Source organism: Lithobates pipiens, unplaced genomic scaffold, assembly GCF_037356315.1.
Source record: "Lithobates pipiens isolate NorthernLeopardFrog02 unplaced genomic scaffold, aLitPip1_a1.2 Scaffold_19, whole genome shotgun sequence".
NCBI classification, from domain to species: Eukaryota; Metazoa; Chordata; class Amphibia; order Anura; family Ranidae; genus Lithobates; species Lithobates pipiens.
Genome location: NW_027507764.1, coordinates 432,940,780 through 432,951,360, shown reverse-complemented (window position 1 = coordinate 432,951,360; position 10,581 = coordinate 432,940,780).

The window sequence follows — 10,581 nt, the reverse complement described above, 5'->3', positions numbered from 1 at the left end:
TGCAATAAAGCACTATCTACTCTAACATCTGAAGTAAAGGGAGTGAAGCTGGAACTGACACTGGTGATACAGGACATGCAAAAGTTGCGAGACCATACTACAGCCCTACAGGGGAGGGTGAGCACAATGGAGGATGACCTGGTCCCTTTACAGAGGGATGTCCGACAAGTTCATACTCTGTCTAATGTACACGCAGCCTGCCTAGATGATTTTGAGTACAGGCTGAGGCGCAATAATGTGCGGGCAGTGGGAATTCCAGACCGAGCTGAGGGGAAAATCCCAGTGGCCTTCATTGAGAACTGGCTGATTAACATCTTTGGTAAAGATTCCTTCTCCCCATGTTTTTGGTGGAACGGGCACACAGGGTCCCAGCAAGCCCACCTAGGCCCGGGGAGCCTGCTTGCCCATTTTTCTTTAAGCTCCTCAATTTCTGGGGATCGTGATGCCATACTTGCAAAGGCCAGAACCATCAGTGCCTTTCTCATCGCAGATAACATGAAAGTATCTCTATACTCAGATTTTTTCGCAGATCTCCAGCGCAGAAGGGCCATGCTCAATGAAGTGAAGCAGAGGCTCCGTTAAATGTTACCTATGCAATGTTATACCCTGCCCATCTATGCGTGCTCACAAATGATGAGATCCTAATCTTTGACAACCCTACCTCTGCAACGCAATGGCTTGACCGGGTGGAACATACCTTGAAAAACTCAACTGCCACCTGAATTTCATATAGGATTGCAACTATGATCAGTATTGTGCAGTTTCCTCTGCTTTCTTCAAGCTTTCAAAATGGAAGGTTTCGGTTTATGCTCGTAAGGCGGGAGAAAGTATGCACTCTTTCCTGCTATTCAAATTATTTTTCAAGTTACCACTTCTACACTACTTGTTCTCTAAGTCTTGGTCCTGCGTGAGGGAGTCCACCGACCAAACGGTCCTGCGTGGACAGTTTGACACTATTCTTTTATATATGTTCTTGGAGATTCTACAATTTTCCACCTTTACACTCATCTGTTGTGTCTATATGGCCTGTCCCAAGCTCTCGGAGTGTCATTGACGCTGTTACTTACCCTAATTTTTTTTTGGGGGGGGGGGTTTGGTGTATATGTGCAACTGAGTTGGGGCAGTTGAGGAAGTTTGCCCTTTTTTATTGGAGGAGTATGTGCTACCAGATTCCATATTGTAAATACTTCATCAATAATGCTCTAATTCGCTCTTATTATTTTTTAAACATTTTATTTCTCCTGCCATTATATCCCCACTCCGCAATATGGGATATTCCTCTACATTTGTTTCCTGGAATGTTCAGGGAGTGAGTAGTGGAGTGAAACGTCTAACCATTTTCAATACCATTCGACATTATAAACCAGCTATTATATGCTTACAGGAAACTCGCCTGTCTAAAGATAAATTATCTCTTCTAGCCCATCTGCAATATAAGACACAATTTCACTCCACATTTTCCAGAGAAGTTGGTATTGTAATAGATAATATAATACCTTTTAAATCCCTCCAGGAGGTTATAGATAATGGTGGGATATTTGACTTCTTGCTTTGTAAACTAGCACATATGCTGTGTATCATTGCCGCCATATATATGTATGTATATTCCTCCACCCTTCTATCTAGAAGTCCTGAAAAAAATTGCACATATTCTCTCTAGACATTCTGGTGTTCCACTTTGGATGATGGGGGACTTTAATAATTGTTAGGTCTATAGTTAGATAAGTTAACCCATGGGTCTGCTTACAGGCCATATCCCGGAGGCCCCACTCCATTTGCAAGATTCCTGACTGACATAGGCATGAGAGACATGTGGAGGGAAAGGAACTCTGCTAAAAATTTCTCCTGCTATTCAGCTGCACACAAATGTTTGTCACATATAGACTTATGTATTGATAATGTCCTAGCTTTGCCTTTGGTATCTTTCTCTGGTTATGCCCCACGTAAAGTATCCAATCATTCTCCTCTATGGGTAGTAACTGATCTAAAACGAACACAGGGGATAATATTGTGGAAGGTTAATTTGTTTTGGTTTGCCCTTTTGCCCTTTTTCCAGAAACTGATAGCATACCTGATGCCCTTTATTGGTTCTTGGAACAAAATGCTGATTCAGCCTCGATTCCTAAGGGGACTTATCATTATATAAATATTACATATAAAAACTTTTACTAAAGAATGGTAAATGCAGGTCCTCACTAAGGCTAGAGAGATGGGGGAAACTCATGTAGCAAACCCAACAGACACTACAGAACGAGGGTGGCTAGATGCCCAATCCCTTTATGCACAAGTATCCCTAACAATTGCAGAAAAACAAACGTTTTTTAACCCAAGATGAATATTTTTATGATGGTGAAAACAGAGGCCACCTCCTCGCTGTCATCACTAGATCTCAGAAGGAAGTTTCCCATATTGATGCCATGAATGACCTTACTGGTAGTGTCGCATATCAGCAAGATCAAATTATCATATTTTGTCAATTCTATACTGATTTATGCTCTTGTAAAGTGTAGCCCACCTCTGCTGAACTGTGCCAATTCTTGGATCGCTGCCTTCTCCCATAGGTCAGCTCTCAAGATTTTAATATGTTAAATGCCCCCTTAATGTTGAAAGAAGTTTTCTTAGCAGTGGCTGGCATGGCTAATAGTAAGTCACCTAGCACTAATGGCCTTCCTGCCAAAACTTATAAAAGGTATAGCTAGCTCTTATTGTCACAGTTACTTAAAACTTCCGCCGCCACCTGGTGCTTCTCCGGGCGCTCCCGTGCCATTTGGGGCCCAGAGAAAGAATCGGTCGGCGCCAAATGACGACGATAGAGATTTCCGGTGACCATATAGTCATCCGTTATCTCTATGACCATTGGAGGCCCGGGCATGATGTTATGATGTCACGCCCGGGTTCCCGGAAGTAAACAAAGCCGCGATCTGTCAGCATGAGATCTGTGAATTTTTTTTCTCGATCTCATGCTTTCCAGCCTGGAGGAGAGATGCGGGGTCTTACTGACTCCATAAAGAATGAGGCAGAACATCTGGTTACAAAGGATGGGGAGATGGCAAAGGTATTGAATTTATTCTTCTCCTCTGTCCTCACAAGGGAATCGGGGGGGGGGGGGGGGCTTCAGTAACCAAAACTGCAATGTTTATCCTTAATGGCACATCAAAGGAAGCACCTCCATGGTTAACAGAGGACAGAATTAAAATTAAACTTGGGAAACTTAACATTAATAAATCACCGGGACCAGATGGCTTGTATCCGAGGGTACTTGGGGAACTCAGTCAAGTAATTGCAAGACCATTGTTCCTAATTTTTTACTGACAGTCTACTGACTGGAATGGTAACAGCTGATTGGAGAAAAGCCAATGTAGCACCAATATTTAAAAAGGGCCCAAAATACATCCCTGGGATGTGAACAGTATCATTAGCAGTAATCAGCATGGATTTATGAAGAATCGTTCTTGCCAAACTAATCTATTAACCTTCAATGAGGAGGTGAGTTGCCATCTAGATAAAGGAAGGCCTGTAGATGTGGTGTATCTGAATTTTGCAAAAGCATTTGACACAGTTCCCCATAAACATTTACTGTACAAAATAAGGTCTGTTGGCATGGACCATAGGGTGAGTACATGGATTGAAAACTGGCTACAAGGGCAAATTCAGAGGGTGGGCAACTACATGGCAAATGAGGTTTAATGTAGAAAAATAATTATATAATAAAATAATGCATTTGGGTGGCAAAAATATGACGCTCTAAAAGACTCTGGTCCGGCTGCACCTAGAGTATGCTGTCCAGTTCTGGGCACTAGTCCTCGGGAAGGATGTACTGGAAATGGAGCGATTACAAAGGACAACTAAGCTAATAATGGATCTGGAGGATATTAGTTATGAGTAAAGGTTGTGAGCACTGAACCTATTCTCTCTGGAGAAGAGACGCTTGAGAGGGGATATGATTTAAATTTATAAATACCGTACTGGTGACCCCAAAATAGGGATAAAACTTTTTGGCGGATGGGAGTTTAACAAGACATGTGGCCACTCATTAAAATTAGAAGAAAAGAGGTTTAACCTTAAACTACGTAGAGGGTTCTTTACTGTAAGTGCCGCAAGGATGTTGAATTCCCTTCCACATGCTGTGGTCTCAGCAGGGAGCATTGATAGTTTCAAAAAACTATTAGATAATCACCTGAACGACTGCAACATACAGGCATAGACAATGTAATACTGACATACAAGGTTGGACTTTATGGACTTGTGTCTTTTTTCAACCTCACCTACTATGTAACTATGTAAAATTGATATGGTTCAAAAATATTTAGACAGAATAAAGGTGAATAACCACCTGGACCAAATGGCATACAACCATGTGCCCTAAAAGAGTTAAGTTTTTTCAATGCCCATTGTTTCTAATTTGTAGGGATTCTTTAATGACTGGCATAGTGCCACTGGATTGGCATAAGGCCAATTTGGTCCCTTTATTTAAAAGGGATTTTACCAAGTCTTACCAAGTAACTATAGACCAGTTAGTTTACCTTCTATAGTTGGGAAGATACGCAAGAGTTTAATAAAAGACCACATAGATGCCTTTTTGCTAGAAAAAATATTTTAAGCAATAGTCAGATTTGGATTCACAAAAGACAGAAGTTGTCAAACATATCTGATTTCTTATTATGTGGAAGTAAGCAAAATATAGACAAAGGACTGGCTGTGGGCTGAGGGGGTTGATTTACTAAAATTGAAGAGTGTAAAATCAGGTGCAGATCTGCATAGAAACAAATCAGCTTTCAGTTCTTCGTCAAAGCCTAAATGCTAAGTTCACCTTTAAAAAAATAAAATAAAATAAATGCGAATTTTTTTGCAGTGCACAGGTGCAATGTTGGGCTCTTGCAGACTTTCATTATATCTGTCTGCCCACACCTTCGATATGGGAAAGCAGTTACCAAAGTTCAAGAAGATCAATGGACTACGACAGCGCTCACCAGCACCCCCACAGTTCATTGAGACCTACAATCTGTCAGCCACAATAAAATGTAACATGTTGAGAAAGGTGAACTTATCCTTTAATTGAACAAGCTGAAGTTAGAAACTGACAGGCTACCAAGCAGAGCTGCACCAATTTTAGTAAATCAATCCCTCTGTCTCCCAATTTGTAGTTCTGTGTTTGTCACATTTTACATGCATGGAAGAAACTATGAGTAGTCGCTGCATTGCCTATGGAGAAGACAAGTTGCCCATTGTCACCTTAAGGAAACTAACCTGAAAAACACCATGCAGCATCTCATGCAAGTAGACAAGACGTGGCTACAGGAGATCAGCAACACTGAGATACAACAAATGATGAAAGGTGAAATCAGGCATTCCCTGCAGGAAAACTGCATGGCAATTGTTCATGATACACAGTAATTTACAAACTGATTTATTGTACTTATAGTTTACATACACTTTAACAGTGTTAGAGGCGAGACTAAATTTCAACAAAACACAACTAACATAAAACTTCATTTCTGAAAACAACTTTATTAAGTGAAATTTCAAAATGAGGGCTAAAAATAAGAAATAGAAAATATAATATACATTATATAGTAACAAGAATATTTAAAAATCAGTAGTTACAATAGAGTATCTTTTTAGCAAACCACAAAAAAAGTGTATAAACCAACTGTTTCATTTACAAAGCTTAATTGCTAATTTACATATCTACATTACACTAAGTGAACCATACATTAGTGGCGAGCATATGATTAATACAGAAGTGACTCTCCAGATAATATGGAACCAAGTGACATGTCCCAGCATGCACTGCCAGAGAGCCTACCACTGCATCATAGAAGTAAATAGTTGGCATAACCAGCTGTTATAAAACTTGACTTGATACTAATATGAAATGGGGCTGATGATTAAACATTGTAGTTAAAGAAAGCATGTTGCTTATAGAAACAGTTCAGGTATTGTCTTTCAAAGGCCAGCACACCATGCCACAACCGCATGCATTACATGCAGCTGTGAAGTGGTTGCATTGCACCACCAATCACTTAAATGGGCCCCATTTGATTTGGTACTGACTAATGCAAACTGTGGTATATATTTTGCCAAGCCACACCACAATCATGGCAGTTTGTACTACCGTGGCTGCTAGCCATGTTAACTTAACTTTAACTTGGGAAGTTAAACTGTAGATCCACCACCTGTTTTTTTTTAACACCCCCCCAACCCACCCATGTAAATGAGGCCTAAAGGAAATATAGCAGGTTAATTTTAATAAAACTTTTGTAAACAGGAAATATAGCAGGTTAAAACATGGAAAAAGGTCTATTGTTCACTTGTTTTTCACAGTGCAGGCTCCAGGGCTTTCAAGCATGTTATTCCTTTACTACTCAGAACTGGTGATTTTATTAAAAAATGCCAAACCACTAATTTGCTATTGCTCAGCAAAAGTTCAATTTATTTAAATAGTAAAACAATTTCTGCATTGTCTCGGTATGCAATACAGCTTTATGATCTTGCTTAATATCTGTCAGATTATATGTAAATGTAATTTCGCTACAGTAAAACAATGGGGTTGTGTTACTAAAGGCTAACAGACTGTTTACTTTTCAAGTCCAGATACACTCTGCAACTGTAGTTGCTCCAGAGCTTAGTAAATAAGGGGAAGCTCTGCTGATTTCCATCATCCAATCATGTGCAGGAAAAAAAGCATTTAAAAAAAAAATCCTTGCATGTGATTGGATAATCTCTGAAAAGCGAAGCTTTATCTTATTTACTAAGCTCTGGAGCAACTGCGCTTGCAAAGTGCACAGTCTATTTTCCATTAGTAAAACTGCACCAATTATTGTTTTGCAGGTGTACATAACAAAAAAGTGGTGTGACAATAAAACAAGTGGCAGTAAACCCATATAGCAGGCAACTACAACCACTTCAGCCACAATATATATGGATACCAGTGTCCAGCTCTCTAAAAGAGAAGCATTCGCAGGCAAAACCTCGTTTCTTCAGATATGAGGCCCGGGTACCATTCAATTTGGCCGAAAGAGACACTTTGAATGGATCCAGTCAGCATGGCTAGCCCCAGCAAGGATTGCTCCAGTGGAGCTCAGCACAGCACATCTTCACTCGTGACCAACACTTTAGACACTGCCGAAAAACTGAGGTACTCCCACCAGTGGGAGGGGTTATATAGGGCACTTTTTAATTTAGGGTGTGCCAGTGTCCAGCACCTGAAGGTGGCCTATTAAACCTATTAAACCCACATAGTAAGTACTATGGCTCTGTGTCCCGTGATGTACGATAAGAAATTGCTATAATATTTATCTGATTTCCTTAAGCAGCATGTTCTCTTAACTTCACATTTTTTTAAAACCATTCCCCATCATAATTGGAGTAGCTGATCACACCAAGCACTGACAAGAAAATGTTTCTATTTTTACTACTTTGTATAAGTGACATTTCACACCAAAACAAGGATATGATTACACAAAGGCACACTGGTTATACTTCCTTATTAATTCTGGGCACAACACGGTGATTGCTTGGTAGACAATAGTACTAATATATATTTACATATTAATAAATTCCGCTCTTAGGCATTTACACCTTATTCATATGATCTATCATGTACACAGTAGTCATTATCATAATAAAGCCGAACTCCAGTCAGATATTAAGGCACAAATTAATTCAGCTCCATATTCAATATTACACCTTTAAATGTAGTTTAAATGTGAATAAGTACTCAGGTATGACTTGGTATCAGCCTCTTGCAGTCCCTGTATAGCAGAGCTGAAAGAGGGAGAAGCACTACAAAGACCTACAGAAGGTGTGCAGCAGTACAATAAACACATTGCTAAGAAGAGTGGAAGAATGACAGAGAAACAAACTTATCAGTGTGTTGCTTCACCTTTTACTGTCCAGACACAAGATGGCAACCTGTAAGTGAAAGTAAAACTACAGCTGAGAAAGATCGGGTACCCATCCCTGCCAAACAGGGCTGCACTGCGGGGCAGAGCTGTGTAAATCCCAGAACTGGTTGGACAATAATACAAATCCTTTGGCAAGTAAAACAGCTGTCATATATGTATTTCAGCCATAAATGTAGCTGTTTATCTGGAGTTCAGCTTTAATGAATTCTGGTTATGGACAAACTAGAGCATTCTAGTTGTTGTATCTATCAGTGAAGCTATACATATTTCACAACAGCTTGCTCTAAAGACATGTGAATTCACATACATCATCCTGATTTTGCTTTGTATGATAATCTGAGATATAAAACTTGGACAATTTTATCTCTTACACTTGCCACTGAAATTGCATGGTGCTTGGAGATGCCTGCACAACCCAACCACTAAACAATCCTTTCTTTTCTTATACAGAAATGACCTCTTGTATAACACATGGCCATATATCTTTGCTCCATTGGTACCAGCATTAATACTAGAGAACATTAGTTATGGGATTGGAACCCACACATGGCATAGGGTGCCATTCTTACCAAGAGGCAAGCTTGTAGTTTGTAACCTGGGTTCTCACTCTGCTTCATGACCCCTTAGCTTTTTCCAGATGGTATGCACTCTTCGGAAACAGCACAGGGTTAGAGACTCTAGATCCCACTACTTTGTTCTCAGCTGTACAAAGAGGGAAAAGCTGCATTTAGGAGAGGGTAAGGCTTCAGTGGGTGCGGATGATTTAATATTTATGGGCATCGTTAGGTTAGTTAACTCCAAGAGTTATATCCACCAATGTGGTACACAGTTCAAAATGGCACTTGCTAGCAATATATGCCAAATAACATGATTTGGAAATTTTATAACATTTACTAATACAGCAATGTTATTTTCTTCCTACACAAATACAAAATACAGTAAAAATAACATTGAAAGCAGCTATAGACTGCAATTCATGCATTTGCATTAAAATGTTGCTTGCAGCAATATTAACCTCAAGATTCCATAAACAAGGGAACAAAATTGTTTATTCATTGAATGAACCTACCATCCACCGCTAAAGTGTGGGGTTCAAATCAGCTTAATTTGACAGCCTTGCCTAGCGAAGTCCCGACACAAGGCAAAGTCTTGCTCCCTTGCGAGTATAGTTCACACCACAGTGTTGCAGTGGTATGTACTCAAAAAAAGTACACCATGAAGTACTTTTTTTCAGTGCAGCATGTGGCGATGCAATCCACTGCATCACAGTACGCTGCAGGCATTAAACCTGAATGTAATGTCACTTTCAATTAAATAACAAAAAAAAAAAAGGAAACATTGGGGTTGAGTTACTAAAACTGGAGGGTGCAAAATCTAGTGCAGCTCCACATAGAAGCCAATCAGCTTCCGGGTTTTATTGTCAAAGCTTAATTGAACAAGCTGAAGTTAGAAGCTGATTGGCTATTATGCACAACTTCTCCAGTTTTAGTACATCAACCCCAGTGTGAAGCACCAGGACTGGAGCATCAGCACTGGTTCTACTAATGCACACAAGCAGTCGTGTGTTCAGGGAAGCTGCTGGTGTTAAATAAGCCCTTAAACATTGTTAACAGTTTTGAAATGGCTCTATGAAACCTACATATTTACTGTATAAAAAAAGATTCTGGGCAACAAATATAAGGTGCACTTATATATGACCACAAATGTGCTAGGTGGGGGGAATTCAGGGGAGACATTTTCTTGCATTGCACAAAAGATGTGCTGCCTTTTGCTGATGTTAAATTCAGCTGCCTTTTGCTGATATTTGCTAATTCTTAATGGTGCCCCCACACATCTAGCAAATGCATGTGCGTTTGTTCCCACTAAACTGCATGGTATCACAGTACCATGCATTTTGGTGCGGTGAGATTTTAAAAATCATACCGACACCTTTTTTGTATGTTTCACACACATAAAACAGCCTATTTAAAAATGTGATGTGCAGAATGCGCAAAAAGGCGTGCACACAGGCTTTTACAGATGTGTATAAACCCTGAAGAAGGGATCTAAGGCACCCTGAATGCTTGTATCTTTAAAAATGTAAGCAAGCCAATAAATGGTATCACTTAACCTCCAAACTGTTTGAATTATTGTATGGTTAACAGTACAATATTCTAATGCCGTGTACACATGAGCAGAATGTCCGACAGAAAAAGTCAGACGGAATCTTTTCATTGTATATTCCGATCGTGTGTATGCCTCATCAAACTCCCCCCCCCCCCCCCAAAAAAATTCTGACAGACCTAGAAATAGAACACGTTTTAAATATTTCCGACGGAACCAATTCCGGGAATTATCGGGAAAAACGTTCTTCTGTATGCTGTTCCGACAGACCTAAAACAACGCATGCTCTGAAGCAAGTACGAGACAGAGGCTATTGGCTACTGGCTATTGAACTTCCTTTTTCTAGTCCCCTCGTATGTGCTGTACGCCACTGCGTTCTTGACAATCGGACTTCGGTGTGATTGTGTATAAGCAATACAGTTTCGGCAGAACTCTGTCGGAAAAACCTTCAGAGTTATACAGAGTTATACAGAAAACCGGTCATGTGAACGCGGAATTAGACTACAAAAAGTTTTCTAAAAGTGTATTCAATAGACACAAGGTCCCAGCAACCAACCAATTTACAGCTGAC